This window comes from Ptychodera flava, chromosome 21 (assembly GCF_041260155.1).
Source record: "Ptychodera flava strain L36383 chromosome 21, AS_Pfla_20210202, whole genome shotgun sequence".
NCBI classification, from domain to species: domain Eukaryota; kingdom Metazoa; phylum Hemichordata; class Enteropneusta; family Ptychoderidae; genus Ptychodera; species Ptychodera flava.
Window position 1 is genome coordinate 15,224,010 of NC_091948.1, and position 20,421 is coordinate 15,244,430.

A 20,421-nucleotide genomic window follows, 5' to 3' on the forward strand; every position below is an offset into this window, starting at 1 on the left:
ATGCCCTTAAGCTCCTATCTTGATAGCAGTTTTTTCAAATACCCAGTTAAAATTTATCAAAGATACATGCAGAGTGGACATCAGCCGTAAGCTGATGTAAACTGACTGAGTGTCTCACTCGGAAAGAAATTCCATGAAAAAAGTGTAGATTAACTCGGTGACAACCCTGGCACTAATGCATTAGATGTGAAGCTCTTTTCAGAAAAACAGGATCGGAAACAATGCGTAATACCTGCTGCACAAAACGAGCTTTCAACACAAAGAAAGCTGCCCTATTGTGCAAATGGATAAAAGCAACAAGAGTATTGCAGTTTGATACATGCATAATAGGGAGCTTACGCGTCCTCTGAAAAAATATTATAGGTGCAAATTATTGGCTATTGATTTTGAATTTTGTACGTTATGACAATTTGACATCTATACAAACGCAAAATTAATGAAACAGTTTGGAACTCACATTCCATTTGGTTTTTGATGTTAGATCTGCAACGAACACCACAAGTGCTGTCACACTGAATCTAAAATGAGATATTACTTTAAAATAAACTGTTTTCAATTTGTTTCCCCCCTGTCATTATTCTTTCTACCGCCACATGTTCGACAAAAGAGCATTGTAATTTGTGTGCCCGTGAAAAGTGTTTATAATCTCATGTGACCAGAGTCAGCTGTGCTTAGGTCCAAGCTGAGGACCATGATTTTCAGATTATCTTAATCCCGTTGTCAGTCAAATTCAAACAAGATTGAAACCTACCCTGCATATTGTTGGCGTACAGATAGATATTCACGCCTTGAGCTAGCACTGCGGTAACAGCATTTAGATAACACAAGAGTACAAAATAATGCTGCATTGGCCCACTTGTACACTCTCTTTGTCTCCTTATCCCTGCCCATTATTGTCAATTTAAAATGACTTGTTCCCGCTTTGTCTCAAGGCAGACAAGAATTGTTCACCCTTCCACATATCTTAGTGACACTAATATGTAAATTTCTACTTCAGAAACGTCCTTTGCTTTGCAGGAGGCTTCTCCATCTCCAAAACTGTAACATCCTCTTCCACTACCACCCTCGATTTCCATTTTCCTTTTCCGAAAGTCCTTGATAAAGTGATACACAAATGTGCACATTGTCCAAGTAAAATTCCTTCTGTATTGACTTTTTGTCAGAGGTCATTCCTTTTTGTATTTCAACTAAATTGTTTGCTATTTTAATATCCAAAATGTGCTTTCGACAAGGGGATGATTAATTGCCTGCAGAAGTCAGTTGACCGCGAATTTAATAAAAATGATGATGAGACTCAATTTCATTCTGATACTACAGTTGTGTGATGGAGAATTTGGCTTTGTGAGCTCTCTGTCTAAATTTTTGGAAACCACAGTTTAACAACCACAATTTTCATGGCTGTTGGTCCTCCAATTTTTTTTAACAGAATTGTGGTTCACTATCGAATTGGGCCATTTCATCAAATGTTGCTATGATGAAACCATCACCTTTATATTTTGCATCTGTTGCGTCAAAATTTTCATGCTTTTCAGTAAAAAAAGCCTTTATACATGAATAAAATAATTTCAAAATAAAGCTGATGGCACACAAAGCACGTATATCTAGCAGAATCTTTAATATATCAAGATTGGAAAAAATTCACATCTGTGCATCAAGTGGATTGGAAGACATATATTCATACTTCGTGAGTTTGTTTCTCCACTGTCTGGGGTTATTTGAAAAGACTTAGTAGTGAGATTTGCGTCGCAATCAGCAAAGTTCTGAATAATTTATCAGATAGTCTCTTGCATGACAATTTTTCAATTCTGATGTGATCCTTTTTGATTCAAACTAACTTTTCAAAAATTCAGTTTAAACTGTGAGCGATGTCAGGCTTTGCAAACACATGGTTAAAGTTTTAGGAAAAAAACACATTTGGAAATTGCAATTTTAATGTATTATACACATATTGTAAAAACAGTGTATGATACAATAAATTATGTGTTATTTCAACTCTTTAGAATTATTTCCTGTCCTGTTATATGAGTGCAGCATCTATCTGTCCATGAAAAAAATTATAAAGAGAATATCATTGAGCCCTTAACTCTATAGTTGGAAGTGCAGTATGAATGGAACAATATAGCACCAAATTGGCAGGATAAATATTGCTTCAACCTGCTGACAGGGTATAATTGTGATAATTCTTTCCTTCATGAAAAATTTGTAAAGTAATTTTACTGGTAAAGACAGTTGTGAATTCTGTAAAACTCAAATATGATGAGGCTTGGTAATACATTCTTGGTTCCGTCCCATCAGCTCACTCACATCCTATGCTGCACTTGCGTCCAGATAGAACCCCTAGCTTCTTGAATTTTCATCAGAGTTGGCAAAACAGTTGACACTGAGCACGGTCACTCCAAAAGAGAATGGAGTGACCGTGTACTGAGTCACTAAATCTGATATTGTTTGAGGAGAAAAAATGCTTTAAAATTATTTCAGCTACATTTTTTTGTCAAGTAAAAAAAACTATGATATACATATCATGGTCAAGGATTTGCTCCTGCATGATTACTATGACAACTCTTTCGTTTGCTTTACACTTATAAATATTCATGAATATGCAAGCCACTTTCTAGTTACAGTAAATTGTAATATATAAATTTTTTTATAAATAAATATGCAACTAAAATTACCTTGATGACTGATCTTCTTGAATGAAAAAAGCACCATGATAAATGTCTTTCAAAATTACACAACTTTGTATTTTGTGTGGGCAGAAATTACACAAGTCAGTTAAATGGCCATGTTCCTAAACGCTTCAAAATGCTGTACATTTTCAGAAAACAGTCCTCATTGGCACACTGTGTTTAATAGCTTAGATGTAACCATTTGACTACAGTAACACTGTTTATTCCAGCTGTAACGGTTTCACCATTCACGATACAGCTCTTTAATAGGTCTTGACATAATAGTGGCTCAAGGTTACCCCCTCCTTCCACTGATCAGCGGAATCAACCTTGATTCAGAAATTACTTATTTGAAATTCTAGAAAGTCAAAGGGGTGTTAAAGATGTACCGTGTGTGACATGCTAGCCTAAAAATTGTAAAATGTTGGGGGGGCCTCGGGGATGAAATGACAAAAACACGAAAGTGTTTCATTCTATTTTCTGTGGTTCGTATCTGCATCCAGTATGAGGTGATATAACAATTAGAATTCTACCTTAGAGCTGAGGTCACTTGTCACATGGCCACAGGCACTGTCCCCTTCTCTGTGTATTCCAACAAGATTACACAAGCAGAATTCCAGTTCTTGTTTTCTTTTCTTTACTTTCTCCTAATTCTGCCCACAGCTGTTTTTTTTTCTTCATTTGAGTTTAATCGATAGCAGACAAACTGATCTATTCATGTGTATTGGGTTGGAGTTGGCTGAAATACTTCATGCCACGAATTTCTATTTTAGTCTTCTCTTGAATATCAGGGATTCAAATTTGCAACTTAATACCGATGGATTTGTATTTAATGTTCCAACCCTGGTTATCAAAAATTCCAGAGTCATTTCTGAAATACATTTGTAGAACAGCAACCCTTTTGACTTGAACTGTCAGATCATTTTATATGTGGGAAAAAAAAAGAAAGATGTGTCTTTTAATAATTTGGTTAAAATTGAAACCTTCCTGTCAGGACTATTCTCTGTTTTTCAAGCACATGCTTTTCATCAGCGATTGCAATGTTCAGTGTGAATTTTTATCTGATGTAATTAATTGCATAAATTTTATTAGTCTCTGAAAATATATGTTAGTTCATTAACCTACAATGATAATAACACACAACGTGTGTATTGTCGACAGACTTCCCACAGTTTACATAACTAAGAAAAAAATCAATAATTTTCCGCCAGCCATCCATCCAGCATTTTACAGATAAACATGATTTCACCGACATCGTGTCCACAGGGGCTGGTATTTGCATCTGAAAAAAAATCAATGAAAGACAAACTCAGTACGATTCCTACAATCATGACGAATCTCTCTAGGAAAATTATGTCTGAATTGGTAGACGGATGTTCATCCCATCTATCAATCAATAACTATTTGCAATGTAACTTTAAAGTGGTTTGCTTTCTGTGGAATATTGTTTTCAAACCAGTGGAGATTGGGAGATGGTATGCAATAATCATAGTGGATAAGTATAGATATTCAAGTGAACTCAGTATTTTTTTAATTTGAAATTCTCATATTTTGAGGAGGAAAGCCATTGGTGCTGTTAGAATTGCATCATCCCTTGGTTTTTCAGAAATTGTTAAGGAACATTATGACACAAGAAATGGTTGAAAAAAGCTTTTTAAGATTTTGGTCGGAGTCAAAAAAAAATTTCAAATGTAGAAGGGTGAGGTGAAATTAACAAATGTTCCCGTGAAATAATGTTCTCATGATATGAAACACAATTCAGGACGAGAGTTATACCAAGCATGCATAATATTATGATATTAGAATAATAATTGACGAGTGCTGCATTTGTATTGATAGGGCCAATTAAAATAATTGCACTCCCGTCACAGTGAAAAAGGAAAATAATAGCAACAAAACAAAGTCAGAATTGAACAATCATCTGAGTTTGATGTGAAAACTTCGTGTAAAACAATAACACAAGACAAAAGGAAGGAATTCCATTGGTGTGATGTGTTACACAGAATGAGGTTTTCACAGGCAAAGTTCTCAAGGGACAGGATACAGGGAGGATGATGGAATTTGAAGGATAAGCCACTATGGTCTTGGGAATTGGATTTAGGCCCGGATCTATGCATAGGCCTCTTAGGTTTTTTAAATGTCAGTTTACATGTCATATCTGACTGTGAAACAACCATGGCACAGACACCGTCTACATTTGAGATAGCAACAGAGTGGTATTTGCAGACAGCCCACACACTCAAACAAGTTGGACGGCAACAGAGTGTCACACACTTGTAGACCAAGACTGCTAACTTTTTGACACACCCTCAATCTGTTTGACCGAAGAGCTTTATTAATAACAGGGCGTACATATTGAAGTGAATCGCCACTGACGCAGTTGCCGATGTTTCTATGAAAGGGTGATTCTACAGACTTCTTAGTGGGTATGACGGAATCTATGGTGAAATGTGATAACCTCTTTAGTTCATTATTGTTGACCAAAGTACATCGCAGATTACAGAGTACAAAGAGCAAACATTACTGGTGCACCTACGCCTACCTGTATATCAAAGTGTGCATGCTGGTATTTTACCCACTTGGCAACCAGTGAAGACTAGACAAACTACGAACAAAAACTGACCTCAGACTTTTCCCGCTTTTGGAACTCCATTCATTCACTAAGTCACTGATTCTTTTACAGTGAGAACGCATTCAATATTTCTTCAACTCCGGAAAGTTCTAAATGAAAAAATTCATTTCTGCATTCTGGCAATTATCAGGAATATTTCATGTTCACCTAAACAAACAGTTGTCATGGTTACATTACACCTACTTATCATGATAAAACCATAAATTTGTATTGTGAAACGAAAGTACCGTATGAAAAAAGATGAGTTTGATTTTGCTGATTCTAAATTTATTAAAGTAAAGAGCTTAATTTGGTGTCTGCATAATTTTGTATTCTGAAAATGTTGCAGCTATTGCTGTCAACCTTTCCTACAAAACTTCATCGAAGTCTGATACAGTGCCACTATGGTATTTTAAGCTGTATTATTGCTTGAAAAGAGACTATATTTTCGATTCTTTCGGTTCTGGAAAAAATTCTCTATACCATCAGGACAGTACTCTGGAAAAAGGTTCACAGAATTTGCCTTCAAGATTATTCAGGAGCATTTTTATACACCTCCCAAAAGCTCATTTGCCATATGATACTATCTTAATATTCAGTACAAAAATCAGAATTTTATGGTCACAGTAAATGTCCCATGCTCATAACTTCATGATCGTAATCTGAAGAATATTCTATCGAAGGCCTATTCATTTGGGACCCAACTGTGACAACAGTCTAGTGCAGTGAATGAACCCATAATTTTTGCATAAAACCTTGATAAAAAATTGCTGATGTCCCACATATTCCTTGGGGCATATCAATAGCCATGGAAATTATATTTATCTTGCCCTTGGATTTGCATCAAAATTTGGAATTGAAGAAAAGGCTATATAGTTATTCAGTCACTGAATAAGTGGAATTAAATAAGCAACTGGTCCACCTTAACATGGTCAGTATTTTTTGAAGGGCAGTATAAATACACTTTCAACGAAACTCTGGCGGCTGTGAGTTATCTGGGGTATGTCAATCAACGACACTTGAGCTGTTGAAAATTTACGCTTGGCAGATAATTAAAACTCTATTAAAACTTCACCAATTCCCAAACAAAAGTAAATCCAGTGAAAGAAGAAAACCAAATAAACTTGTGTAAAACTGTTTTGACAACTGCCCCATTGACAGTGTATAATGGGCCCTGAGAGTCGTCCCTGTTCTTTTGTGTTGGGCGGGAATTGGCGGGAAAATCAAGAGTGAAAGGGTGACATCATTTTCAACTGCCATATGTTCCCCGGTCACCTCAAAATTGAATGTGGAAATAAGCCGGCTTGGTCTTTTTTCTTCGTAGTGGCTTTGCCACTTGCCTGCATGTCCCTGGGTAGGGGGCCTGCATATCCCTGGGTAGGGGGAGGGAACTGTCACAAACTTGAATGAACAAATAGAGAGTCTTTTTTTGGAGTCAAAATTGACCACGTGGGGTTGAGAAAGACCATCAAGGACACTTTATTGTTAGTTTTATTAGCTTTGCAGAAAAACGTGGCGGGAAAATTATGGACAAACCGGCACTGCACCTGGAGTGATTTCAAAGTCAGGGACTTTACTCCAGGACTGTACTGATGTCTACGTGTACAAGAATGGAAATGGAGAATCTTTGTTCAAGAAAGATATCAGTTTAAAAAACAAAAAACAAAAAAATATTTCTAAATGCAGAACAGCTCTATCGTATTCCTATTAGCACTCCCCTGTAAGTTTCAGACTAGACCATTTAACGAAGGGGTGTTGATTAATTGATATTGCAGACCCTGGGTACCCACAGGGTTGGGAGAAAAGCATGGGTCATCTCCTGTTACTTCAAAGAAAAATTATTTTTGGTGTGTTCTCGATCTCAGAAATGGCGGGCAATGCTAGCTGCAGTTTATCAGACTATTCCAGTTTGTATCTTAATCTGCATGCTTAAATTCTGAAGGGAAGGCTCATCATAATAGCCATGGCATTAAATATTTGCAAGTGTTCTCTACAGAAGTTTTGGCAAACTATCTTTCCATTTTTTATGGTATTTTAGAAAGAAGAACTGAAGCTTTCCCACTGCTCAGTTTATTCAACTGGGTGAGCCAGTGTACATGCAGAGGTTGTTAGAAATGCTATTTTTTGACTGACAGGTCTTAGGGAATGAAAGTCCTACTGGGGGAAGACTAGCTGATAAACTTTGAGTGATAACCAATGGAAAGATTACAAGTCCCTGAATGCTGAATGTAGAGTTATCATTATTGCATTATGGAATTTTATGGTGAAATCTGACCAATGTTTATCCATGCAAAGAAGAAGAGAATAATGGGGCCACGTAAGATTCTGCGATGAGGGAATAATTATTTGGAGAATCTTTTGAGCCAGTGGCATTATTAGATATAGAGTTCTGAATCACATTTGGGTACCAAATTTATCAAATGACAAAGGTGTTGGCTTTGCAATTAATCTGCATGTGTTCACAAGGGATCACGCGGAAATAGTGTCCTTTATAACTTAATTCCCATTTTATGCTGGTTTTTCGGAGACTGACCCAAAGGTCTATTCATATGCAAATCAGCTCTCATGCAACTTGAATTCAGTTGCGCATGCAGACACATGGTGTTGGATTTCTAAGCCCTATTGATTGGTCCGCTAATGTGACCATCAAAGTTTGTTATTCATTCAGTATCGCAGGCAGCGAGAGCGTAGGAGATCTAGAGCGATGTGATTTGTGTTAAAAGCCCTCTGTGAAAGAGTATATCTTTATTAGGTATTGGATTGTAATACTTCAACAACATTACACGGTGAAAAAAAATCCCTGCTTGGATTGAAATATGATCATGAGTTTGGTAAGTTTCTGGCAACAAATTCCTGGCGACAGACTTCGTTCACAGCATAATTTGCCTACTGTCATCACATGGAGCTTGCGAATACATGTAGAAACAGATAAAATGCAACGAGAAAAATCTGCAGCTAAACATTTTGGGTTTGAAATTGTAATACAGAAGTAAACATTTGTGACTTTTTAGCTCTCATGTTGGGCACAAAGGGTAATATCAATGATCGTAAAAAATAGAATGTATTTAGAGTTGCATACCCTGGCTTTTAATCCAATGATGTCGAGATGGAATTTTCACGCCAAAATTTTTGCCATTAAAAATTTCTGCCATTTCTGCCATTAAAAATTTACCCTCACAATACTCAGAAAATCAGGAAATTAGAAAATTCTGGACAAAACGGCAATTATTCCCCCTCAATGGTTTGACTGCAGCAATTAAACTGTCATTTTCGCCGCAAATAATTGCACTGGCGAGATGAAAGTTTTCAAATTGTAATAAAATGCCAGCTACAATCAAAAAAGGAGTACGGTTGCTTGATTTCTACAGGAGGCCATGCATGTATTTGAATTGGAAGTGGGTTTGATTCACAAAAGACGGCAATGTGGGTAAAATCAATGGAACGCAACACTATGCTGGTCTGCACATATGAGTGAGTTATAGGGTAGTGGGGAGCCTCAATATATAGCTATATTAGACGTCTCTCGGTAATAGACTGTGAGGCCTGCTCAATTTGATTTGTGAAGATTTTTTTTTAACGTCTCCATTATAGCTTACTGGTATTCTAGACAGTTTTCATAAATACAACAAAACTTCAATTTGCCTGCAGTGTTACTTTTCCATAGGTTCATTTTTTCCCCTGGTCTGTTTAAAGAATATATTGATTTTGCGTTTCATTCAGATTGCTATTAGTGTGCATAAGAAATTGTGTGTTATTTATCAGTATTGATTTTTTGTCGCCCTTACCTGTTCATTCAAGATTTTTTTCGTTATTGAAGTGGAATATTACGGGCTTCAGTCCAGAGCTAGCTCAACAGAACTAATCATAACACCTGATGTGGCCAGGGAAGAGTCATTTTGCACAGCCTGGCGGTTTCCATACAGGAAGACGACCTCAACAGAGCTGACCCTGACACCCTAGTAGTGTGGATATTCTCAAGTGTAACACTACTGGCAGCTCCGTCACAGACAACTGCCTCTTACACTTTAACAAAATTATCAAAAATATAATTCTGCACCCTACTTGAGACACCAAATCCAAAACTGTCGGGAACATATGTTCCAGAACGCGTATTTTCTCATTAAATCTAAATTAATCATGACAAATGCTGCCAAAATTTATCGACTTCACAGTAATATTTTCAGGGAATCCGCTTTCATGAGGGCAGTGCCATGTAATGCTTCACCATGATGACCAAACAATTTCCAAAATTGCCATTTTTATTGCATGACAGCAATTTCAGGAATTTGCAAAAAAAAATAGCAAAAATAAAATGTAAGCGCATGCTATTTCATTCACTTATTACAGCAGCAAATGTCTGTCTTGTCCTTGATGTGTATTATGCTGATATTAAAATATGTGAGAGTTTTATGAAAAAATTCCAGAATGTTCAATCACGTGGTTTTTCTGCAAGCTGAAAAATTTTCATGTATATATATATATATATATATATATATATATATATATATATATATATATATATATATATATATATATATATATATATATATATATATATATATATATATATATATATATATATATATATATATATATATATATATATATATATATATATATTTATATATAATAGAGCCTGGATTTTCATGCACAATCTCAAAGCAATATGAACAGACATCCCAAGTACTCAATACATTATTTTTTAAAATTTAAACACAATTTCCATCATTATATATTTAGCTATAAACATGCATTAATCAGTTAATTAACTCATTAACTTATTTATTTGTGTATTTATTTATTTATTTATTTATATATTTGTGGAAAATTCAACTGTTGGATTTGCCATATGAATTCAATGTCCGTGTTTGTCCAACTAATAGATCATAACATTGAAGCACCATGAGAAATGTAGAGACGGTAGATATACCGGGCAACGAGGTCACGTGACCTACCAGGATATTAAAAAGTCACCACTTTCCAGAGAGCTTGATGATTTGAAGCTGTGAGATGGTACAGGTCATCGTTCATGGATTTATTATGCCGACTGATTTGATCAATTCATGAAATTTGATGAGATTTCTGCAATTGGCATCAATGCGTGATCTCAGTGCAATATCAGATGTACCTATACCTGGATATCATGAGCTCTATTGTTTGCCTGTACCTAATATCATTCAGCCGAGTTATTAAAGATTTAGAGACTTACATTCATTTTCATCCAAACATAAATTTCAGAGTAGCACCATCCTGAATGTATCAACAGAGTTGAGGAATGGTGAATTCGGCAGCCTACATGAACCCAACATGTCTAAAGTTGATTCAGGATTTTTTATAATTTAGTATTACTTTTTGTGTGACAAAATTTATTTACCAAAGTGTACCATATATTTCAGCGACATTTTTCTCAATAGAGTTCAGCCATTCATCACTTAAAAATTTGCCATTTAATGCCTTTACCAAGCTACTATTCTCACACGTATGATTCTAATAATTATACAATTCAAGGCTTTTGTCAGGCTATGAGCTTCACAGATTTGTCAACAAAGAATTTATGGCGAGATGTATTAAAAATTCTGAACTGAAAGTTTGAGCCACACTTTCAATTCAACTGAGAGTTTAATATTTTCTTGAATTGAGAAGCAATATCACCTGTACTAATTGCCGAGATATTTTTAGCAGAGTGGAGTCATTGTAACTTGTATGCAGGAGATAACAGAGGACTTTGCAGAATTCCTCCAGGGCTCAAAGTTATGACATATTAAATGACGTGAACACTGTGAGCATCAAAAGCTGTTCATTCCGAAGTGTCAAATTTAAAATTACAAATTCTGAATTGAACAAACCACAATTCTTCCTGTTTGCCCATTTACATAACTCATACAGAGACTTTTGAGGAAAACATAAAACTGAAAGAAAAAATTCCGCAATCGTGTCTGTTTGGCCATTTGAACAACTTATAAAGAGATTTTAAAGCAATACTAATATGTACTGGGAACAAACAATTAGGCTTTTAGAATTGTCTGTTGAGTTGATGGATGGTACATTAACTCCTTTGTTCACAATATTTGATATTTTAACTTTAAACCCCTGCAGAACAATGCCAGATTGTCGAGAAAAATAAGCATCTAAAATGTTTTCTTGTTTCCTTTGCTGCAGTTGATCTATTATTTGAATTAGTCCATTATATCTCAACATCAATGCTGAAGATGAATGTTAAAATTGTGTGAAATAATGAGACTATTGCACACATTTCTGAAAAGCCACCATCAAGACTTATCATTGACAGTACATTAAAAGTATTCTGATGATCAGCGCCTGAGGTAGATTTTACTGATAAATTTACATGTATATTCCAACTTTGCCTGTATTCCAACATCTATAATACTGAAACTATAACAAGTGGAACACATATCATAATGAGTATTTTATTTGATACAGTACCAAATGTGTGCTGGCAATACTGCATGTATAACTTATGAAGAGACTTTTTAGGACCACAAATTCAAATTTGTTTGCATGTCCACATACCTCCACAAGGGAGACACCGTATAGGTATTTTACCAATGCTCACTTCGATAAATGCAATAACAAAAACTTGTTACATGCCACAACTCTATATATGACAAATGAAAATTACAGCTATGCTGCTAAAAAGAGATTATGTGAAAGTATGGTCGTAAGCGGGGCACTGCTCTGTGTTGTATTGAGATGGAACAACCGTACAGTGTGTCTGAAGAGAGAAATCTACGTACATTTGTCACAAACTTGAAATGAATGCGTTTTGAAGTTGCAAGAGCAAGAGAAATAAAGAGGGTATATAAATATTTCAAGAGAAGAGAAAAAAAAGTAAAAAATAAATGTGATGATGTCGCATTGTCATCTGGCTGTAGGATCTGTAGCACTGACACTGTAAAGGTGGATTTTATATGTACTTATAAGTCTCCAGACATGTACGACATTGTTTGTTGGCGGGGAAAGTATGTTATCACAACCTCAATACCCTAGTTTTTTTGTGTCTTGTTCTTGGGCCGCTGAACAAGCGTAGACAATAAAACGCAAACATGTCTGAGCTGGTGGAGTATTATCCATGAGAGGCAAAGTTTACACTTTAGTGGAAGCAAGGAGAGGAGGCAATACAAGGGTGATGAGTGTCTAGGTTTGAATGACAAAAGGAACAAACACTGTTCCTCCTCCTGCATTCCTCCTGGGAGACTGGGATTCAAATTGTTTGAAAAACATAATTATGTCTTGTACTTCTAGTGAGGCATTATTTCATTGGTATTATAGAGTGAGTCGAAGTGGTACAATAGTGAAAAGGGATAATTTCAAAAGGCTGGTCATCCAAAGTACTTATTGAAACTTAAGGTTGATATCTATCTCAGTGCAGACAGTTTGAACTTTGTTGGACAGGCAGCTCCAAAAAGGAAACATGTGATCATTAATATAAAAAAAAAATGGTCAAATGGACAACCATGCAGTGTTTGGGGGTTTGCTTGTACGGAACTTGGTCTGAAAGCACAGAATAAAGCAACTTGTTACCGGTAGTTCAAATCAATCTAACAGAAAGGACATAATGATCATGTAGTTGCTAAGTGATTGATTTAAGTTTGCACAAAGTGAAATTTGGTCTCATTGACACACTTTTTACAGCGGGTGTAAATAACGTACTGTTTTTATTCTATTACTGCTCTTGACATGCTTGTACATGAAAAGCTCAATCCTGGCTTTCCTTTCTACATGAGAGTAATTATTTCCTCTTTCTGCAGCATGCACACACATGTTTTTTCACTTAATTTCTCCTTCAGGATCTTAAGATCTCGCGGCAGCCTAGTTTTCAACATGAGACTCAGTTGACAAAGGACTGAAAAGTTTACCAAATGTTGAAAAAAATCACAAAAAAGCATTTGATCAACAAATACGGACTCAGAGATATTTTTTAACCAAAAAAACTACATTCAGACTTCTTTATTCCTTCTTTTGTAGACAAGTCAACTATAGGAAATGGCCAAGAAGTGAAATTTGCCTCAAGCACATGCTGTCATCACGGAAAAGTGAACAGAATCTGTGTACATATACATATGTGTGTGAGTGTGTGTGTGTGTGTGTGTGTGTGTGTGTATGTATATATATATATATATATACACACAGTTATCGTTATAAAACCTGGCACAAGAGCTGTAAGATCTAGATGATGAGGTAATTATTATGAAAAAGTGTTGGAATATTGCCAAAGCAATTACATCTCAATTTTGAAATGAAATCAACATGCTGTCAAGGTGATAGCAGGTTGGTACATTTCAGTAATAACTCACCATGACAGCCAAACACAGACCGGAGAGTGTGCACGGTGACAGGGTAATATTTCATGCATAAAGCTTCATCCACAAGGGGTATATTAAAAATAACCAGCTAATGTGCATCATCTTCTGGTACTATAATGTTAGTAACAACTTTAAATGTATCTGTGGCACCTGGATACATGGAGATGAATTGTAATTCACTCTACGCAGGTAATAAAAAAAAGAGAGACAGACATGTTTGTTCAAGTATTACGGTGGTGCTCAATACTCATGGACAGCGCTTTGACAAGAAAAGGTCTGAACACCCCTGTCTGTGCTTGACTGTGTTTACTCACACTGTTCCCATCTCTGCGTTTCTTATATTGTGAAAGGGACGACCCTTTGTACACTGAAATCTTGAAAAGACTCTGAGCAAACTAAACTTCAAGCTCCTGGTATTTGCTTTGAAGCGTGTATCAGCACTTCTGAAAACTGAGCTGCCATTTAATGAAAATGTTCAATTGAAAAAATGAAAACCGCAGTTATAATTTTCTAGAAATTTATACCTGTGCCAGCGGTATATGTACACCTCATGGTGCTAATCAAATCTCATGGACCCAGCTCTTGACAACTATGTTCATACTGGGGGGGGGGGGGGGGGGGGGGGAGTGGGAAGTGGGGAACCTTAAATAGATGAAACTGCAGTCATTAATCACAGTTACCAAATTTGATTCAAAAGATTGGGAAAAGCCCTGTCATTTGATAAAGGGCTAAATATAGATATTACCATACCATAAAAAATGAAGCAGAGTTTATAGCATTTATGTGTCATATTAGAATAAAACATAGCAAGCACAGTGCAGTCGACATGCTTTGAACAGTAAATTCAGAATCAGATCGGGTAATGATTGAAGCAGTCATTTTTTTTCATTTGCTTTTCTTTGCAGGAGTCTTTTGTCGAAAACCAGTTATGCATACAAAATATTATCGTTCCAATTGGCAGTCTCAAAAGTGTCTCGTGTATGAGAAAAGTGTATACACGCAGCACCCACTGTCTGGTGCTGGGTCTTTGACATCAATTGAATCTTTGTAGTGTGCCAATAGTTTTCAGTACACAAACTGCTGCCAATTTCTCTTTTTGTTGTTGGTCTGTATTGCGAACTCCCGTTAAATGCACATCAGCAGTGGTTTTTTTATGTCGCCCCTGTGCCATTGAAATGCAGCCACCCCCTCGATGTTTTTGTCATGGTATTGAAAACAGCCAGTCTGTGTGCCTCGGAAGGAGGTGATAAAGAGGTGCAAAGGATGTCCTCCTACACACAGTGTAAAATTTAGGGATCACGTGTACCCTGATAGAAATTTCGGGATCACATGTACCCTGATAGAGGCATGATGATTAAATCTATGCAAACTGACCACAGGCCATTTGAAAAGCCCCTGAAAATTACCACCGGCAAAAAAAAAATTCCCCTCGATTCAATTTTTGTTCAGAAACCTTGAGTCCTATGTCTTCCTGGGACAAGATGAGTGAGACTAAAACTTTTGCTCAAATTTTCCTTGATAAAACTTTCAAACGTTCTTCTACCAAATCAAGAATAAAACTCAGTAAAGTTTGATACTTGAGAAATATATTACAGGTAACAAAATTGTTTGAAATTCATAATGGCCACCATTTCTTGTTAACCTTATGGGGAAAAATAGAATTTTTGATTTTTGAAGAAATCTAAGATTGTGAAATTTTTAATTTCTCCAAGAACTTTAAAATGAGCCCCCATAAGCAGTAGACCAGAAAATTACCGTGGAAACATGAGAGTCTGAATATCTGTCCCCAAGGCACAATTTACCCAGGTATTTTCCTTCCAGATCAAGAATAAAATTCCGGGGTATACTTTCCCTTTAGAGAAGCAAAATACCTAAAATTTTAATCATTTTGAAATTAATAACGGCTTCCAATTTGTATTAAAACTGTAAAAAATTTAATGTTCCATTTTGGAAAAAAATGATGGCAAAAAATTGATTTGAATAAAAAGTTCCAAAATGATCTCAGTACCTGAATTGTAAGATTTTGAATGACTAAGCGTCTGTGTCAGGGGCCCATTTTGTTTTAGAATTGGAGAGAAAAGGCAAATCCAAGTAAACTATTGCATACAAAGATTAATTGTCACATTCAGTGTGTTATTTATGGTGCTTGTACAGTCATTGCAGTAATATTTGATTGCTTTCAAAAACAAAAACAAAAAATATGAATTGTCATACACACACAAGATCCTCTTAAAAGCACATTGTCTGCTACCACACCGCATGCAATCACATACCATGACACTGTTGTTAGGCATTTTCATTGAAGTTCTCTCAGCATGATTCAGTCACTGACAGGAAAAAAAAATTTCTGATGATTTTTGTAGTTGTTCATCTCAAAGTCCAAAAAACATAAAAACTATACAGTGTGAGTCATATGGCATGTGAAATACTATCAGTGATAATTTCAAAAGAAATATCCTATCATAAAATTTGACTTTGTAGAAATTCTCACCAATGCTTGAATCACTGAAATAATGTGCACAGAATTTTTTCATGCATTTTTGTATCTATGACACAAGCTATTGGAATAGATAACACGAAATCCCTGAAACACTCCATTGTCTGATGGCAGAGCACACCTATCATGATTGAATCTCTACACGGAAAAAAGGATATTGACTCAGGCTCAACATGGTCACCAGCTGTTGCCATGGAAATCATTTAACTGCCATAAACTCCAAGGACACACCATACATGGTCCCATGGTTTTTCTTTAAATCTGAAGTTGATTTATGGCCACTGAAAGTGTATTATGGCAACCTTTTTGTCCATGATTTGCAAAGTGTGTATATTACATTTATAGGAGCATATTTCACTTACATAATCCGGCATAACACATTCTAACAGAATTTATTAGAGTTTGATGGTGAGCAAATGAACTGAATTCACTCATTAATTATTAAGAGTTAAAAATATTACTCATCATAATATGAACAGAAATAAAATTTAATCGTTTTGCACGGCTTTTAATAGAAAAACCTGCCAAATATTTATAACGATCACAGGAAAATTTTATTGATTGAGGGGTAAAACAAATTATTTGTCAGTGTGGCAAAAGTACACTGGGACAGTACATTGAATCAGCAAACAATAGCTACACCCATGTCAGACTTGGCAGCATGCCAGGGACATGAAGATTGAGTTTTATGTTTGTGCTTCAGATGTAATGCTCCATAATAAAATCAACACGACTTTGGCAAAATAGGTGCAAGAAATCCTGTGTCGTATGATTCACATTAGGTGGATACTTTCAAGGTATAGGGATGAGTAGTAGTACTTTTTGTGAGATACAGTCAGCACGACGGGAAATTTCATTTATTGTCTATTTACCGTATAAAATATATTCTTCCTGCCAATAAAATAGCCACTGCTCGCATATATAACTTAAAAATTGCACATGCATTTTTGTATGTGCAATTTATCAAATCACCTTTTGATTTAATTATGGGCAGCAATCAATGGAAGAGAAAGTGCCTGTTGTAAATCATCAGAAGTTACTCCATGATCAAAGACTTGTCCATCATTGGATGATGCCGAATGCATCCATAGCGACAGAGGTGTCCACACATTTGCTGAATAACAAGCCAGGCTTCCACAAAACAAATATTTGTGGAGACTTTCTTGTAAATCAAAGGTGAGGAGAGTCTGGGGTTTTTAAAAATGATTTTTCTCTCAACAATGCAGTTCTATAAAAGCAATAGTATTAAATATGAGGGAAACTCAGAACAATATATAAAAACAACACAATACTATTCTCAATATGCAAGATGGTTTCTAACAACAGGTCACATGTCTGAAAATGAGATTGGGATACATTTCATTGATACCCAGGTAAACATCCGATTGTTAACTCTTAGGTACATGGCTTTGACCTAACATGTGTTTTAACACACAGACACTCCATTCATTTCAAAAGACCAATGACATCTTTACAGCCAGTAAGACTACAACCATACACAGGCGCTTATACCGTCGCTATGCGAAGCCGACCTGTATACCGTTTTCTCCTCCAGTATACAGGTCGGCTTCGCGTAGCGACGGTATAAGCGCCTGTGCAACCATAGACCCTCCAAAAATGGATGGGGGGGGGGGCCTATGCTACAACTCCCCAGTACATATCCTTCAACGTCACAGCTGTTTTAACTTAAAGATTTTGCAATAACTAATGCCAGAAAATCAAACATGTGACCTACAAGCAATACGATGAGTTTGAAAAGTCCCAAATTTCAGATACCTTTCAACATTTTAAAAATTCATCTATTTATTTTTTATGGTAACCATGTCAAAATTTGTCCTTGCTTTTATCCTATAACAAATATTTTTTACTGGTGAATTACTCAGAACTATTCCATTTGAACTTGGAACAATCTTTGAAGGAACACGAGTAAAACATCTGTAATAAAAATACTTAGGATCTTAATCATTCATAGATACTGGAGCCTGAACAGTTCATTGCTTTAGCCTGTATTTTTTTTATTCCCGGAGATTTCTTTTGTTTGAGTACTGAAGTGAAAATTTCAAAATGGGAATAGGAAATAAAGTTACATAATTTGTAAGGAAAACATCTGAATGACAGAGCTGACATGTGTTGGCCTGTTCGCAGCAGAACTCCTACACAAATGGACAGCATGACACGACTTCAATTGATGTTCAAATGGCTGTATTGAGTTGAATTGATCCTATTGATCAGAAAAATTAACACAAAAGTTTATTCATTCCTGTGCCGTAAAATAAAGCATTGTGTGACTTGAGCCATGCCATCACATGTGAAGTTCACACAAATGTGAGCAAGTCCGGACTCCTCACCTTCATGTTTATTTATGTGGTGCATAGCTTTGCATGGCTGTGAGCATACCAGATAGTTGGTAACGAGAACAGCCGCTGTTTCCATGACAACATGGCTGCTCATTTCTTTTTGGTTAATGTTTGTCCCAGTTGGATAATGGAAAATTCCCTCTTCTGGACAGTGCTTTTCTATTCAAACTGGTCCAATCAAACTGCATGTGTGCACACAATAGGTAAAATATCAGGCACCCCTGCACCTACCGGTATCATGGCACGTGGGCTGTCCCACATGTACATGTCCCATGTCGGGGGGACTTCATTCAACCAACGAAATCATCGCTGCATGGCTTCCCTGTTTGTTCTATGACAACATGCAACTGTATCATTATACCAAAATATTTTGCGCTCACTGCAATAGAGCGAACATAATGGGCGACATTTGCACACTACGGCGCGTTAGCTTAGTACACTGTAAGTCTGCTGATCGGTTCAGAACCGAAACTCCCGCCGTTCGCCTCCTCATGGATGATGTAGGTGAAAAAGAGACTTTACCTCCGTGGCCGCCCAGACGGTCGTGGAGATTGAGCGAGGAACGGACGAAATACATGTAGCCCGTGCTGTAACAACGGGGACACATTTAGAATCACAGTCCCTCCACTAACTGTGGCAGAATATTGCCCTACTTCTTGGCCAAAACAAAAACAAAAGAGTACAAGGCATACGTTGATAGTCCAGTTGATCAACAGTATGGCTTCACGGCAGGTGATCAAGGCCAAAATTCTGTCGAATGTTGTTAGATGCGACTTCGACTTTTATAAAACGTGTGTTCGAGAGTTGTTAAAATAATGGGAGGTCTTACGTTGTCCAATGCGGATCAGAATTTCGGCCTTGATTACGCGCAATACGACATCGTCGGTCGACTGAGAGTATGAAGGACGTGCAAACTACAGGCACAGCGAACCGTACCGGGCGCGGTAGTACCACGTCGTATCTACAGCGACTAGCTAGTGTTATAATTAGTCCTAGGTAGTAGTCCGTACACTCTATTAATAGTTATATAAAATGTTCACAACAGCGCTAATCCTGGCGCGAAGCAGGCAGGCCTGTCGTCGCTCTGGACTCGAAGGGTAGCGCGACCGATACATAACCTCCTCATGATTGAGGATGTTGGAACCGCTGTACGTTATGATCAACCAGACTCATAATATTCACATTACGTGCGCAACAAATAGGCTACGTACCGCCATCTGTGGTGTCATGGTACAGTACCGCTAACAGTTGCGTTGTAACTGGTACATTTGCGCATATGTAGTCTTTCTGGATTACAACAGCCAATTCTTACTTGTTTTATGTAGAAGAGTCCGTATCTGCCAACTTGTGCACCATAATCAATGGCATCATGGTAACCTCGAGGTCAACACGATTTGTCAGAGCGATCGCTGTATGGCGCGGCGTTGCTTGAATTTCGTGTCGCGGCGCAAGTAAGCACTTCTCCCGACCTACAATCATATGCATATATATTGCAAAGGTGCGAGTTCTGACCGCATCGCAGACGAGGAAACTGCATATTTTTAAATTTTATCAGTTCTGGTGGAACTGCCTTGTAGTCTCGAGGGAAGAAACACTGCGAAAAAATTGCTCAAAGATTTTGAAAACCTTTTCATAATCTAATGAATTAAAACAGTGCCTCACGATACACCTATAAATAGAAACAAACACACAACAAGAATTCATCATACGTGAAGTAATCCCCCGCCATGATGTGGTATCTGTCCTCGCCTGAATCATAAAACAAAAAAAAAAACGGTTCTATAAAATGATATTGGTGAAACTGAAAATTACAGCTTTTGAGCGCAACCTAAAACACATGCACATCACTTTAACATCGACGTTTTGATGAGTTTCGAGTCCAAGGCCGGATAACATGTTCGCTAGCGCTACGCAATCAGTTTTTAGGTGTGGTTGAGCGAGAGTAAACATCTCTTAGATACTCAGT

The 20,421-nt window shown here is 36.7% G+C and overlaps 1 long non-coding RNA gene across 1 annotated transcript; it reads right to left on the reverse strand.

Moving 5' to 3' along the window:
• Window positions 1-1,596: 1,596 nt before the first annotated feature.
• Window positions 1,597-19,926, reverse strand: LOC139121511 (uncharacterized). The gene is made up of 2 exons (XR_011549296.1): window positions 19,667-19,926; window positions 1,597-3,948 (listed from the first exon to the last, which is right to left on the reverse strand). It is a non-coding gene; the product is annotated as an uncharacterized lncRNA (long non-coding RNA).
• Between the last annotated feature and the right edge of the window lie 495 nt (window positions 19,927-20,421).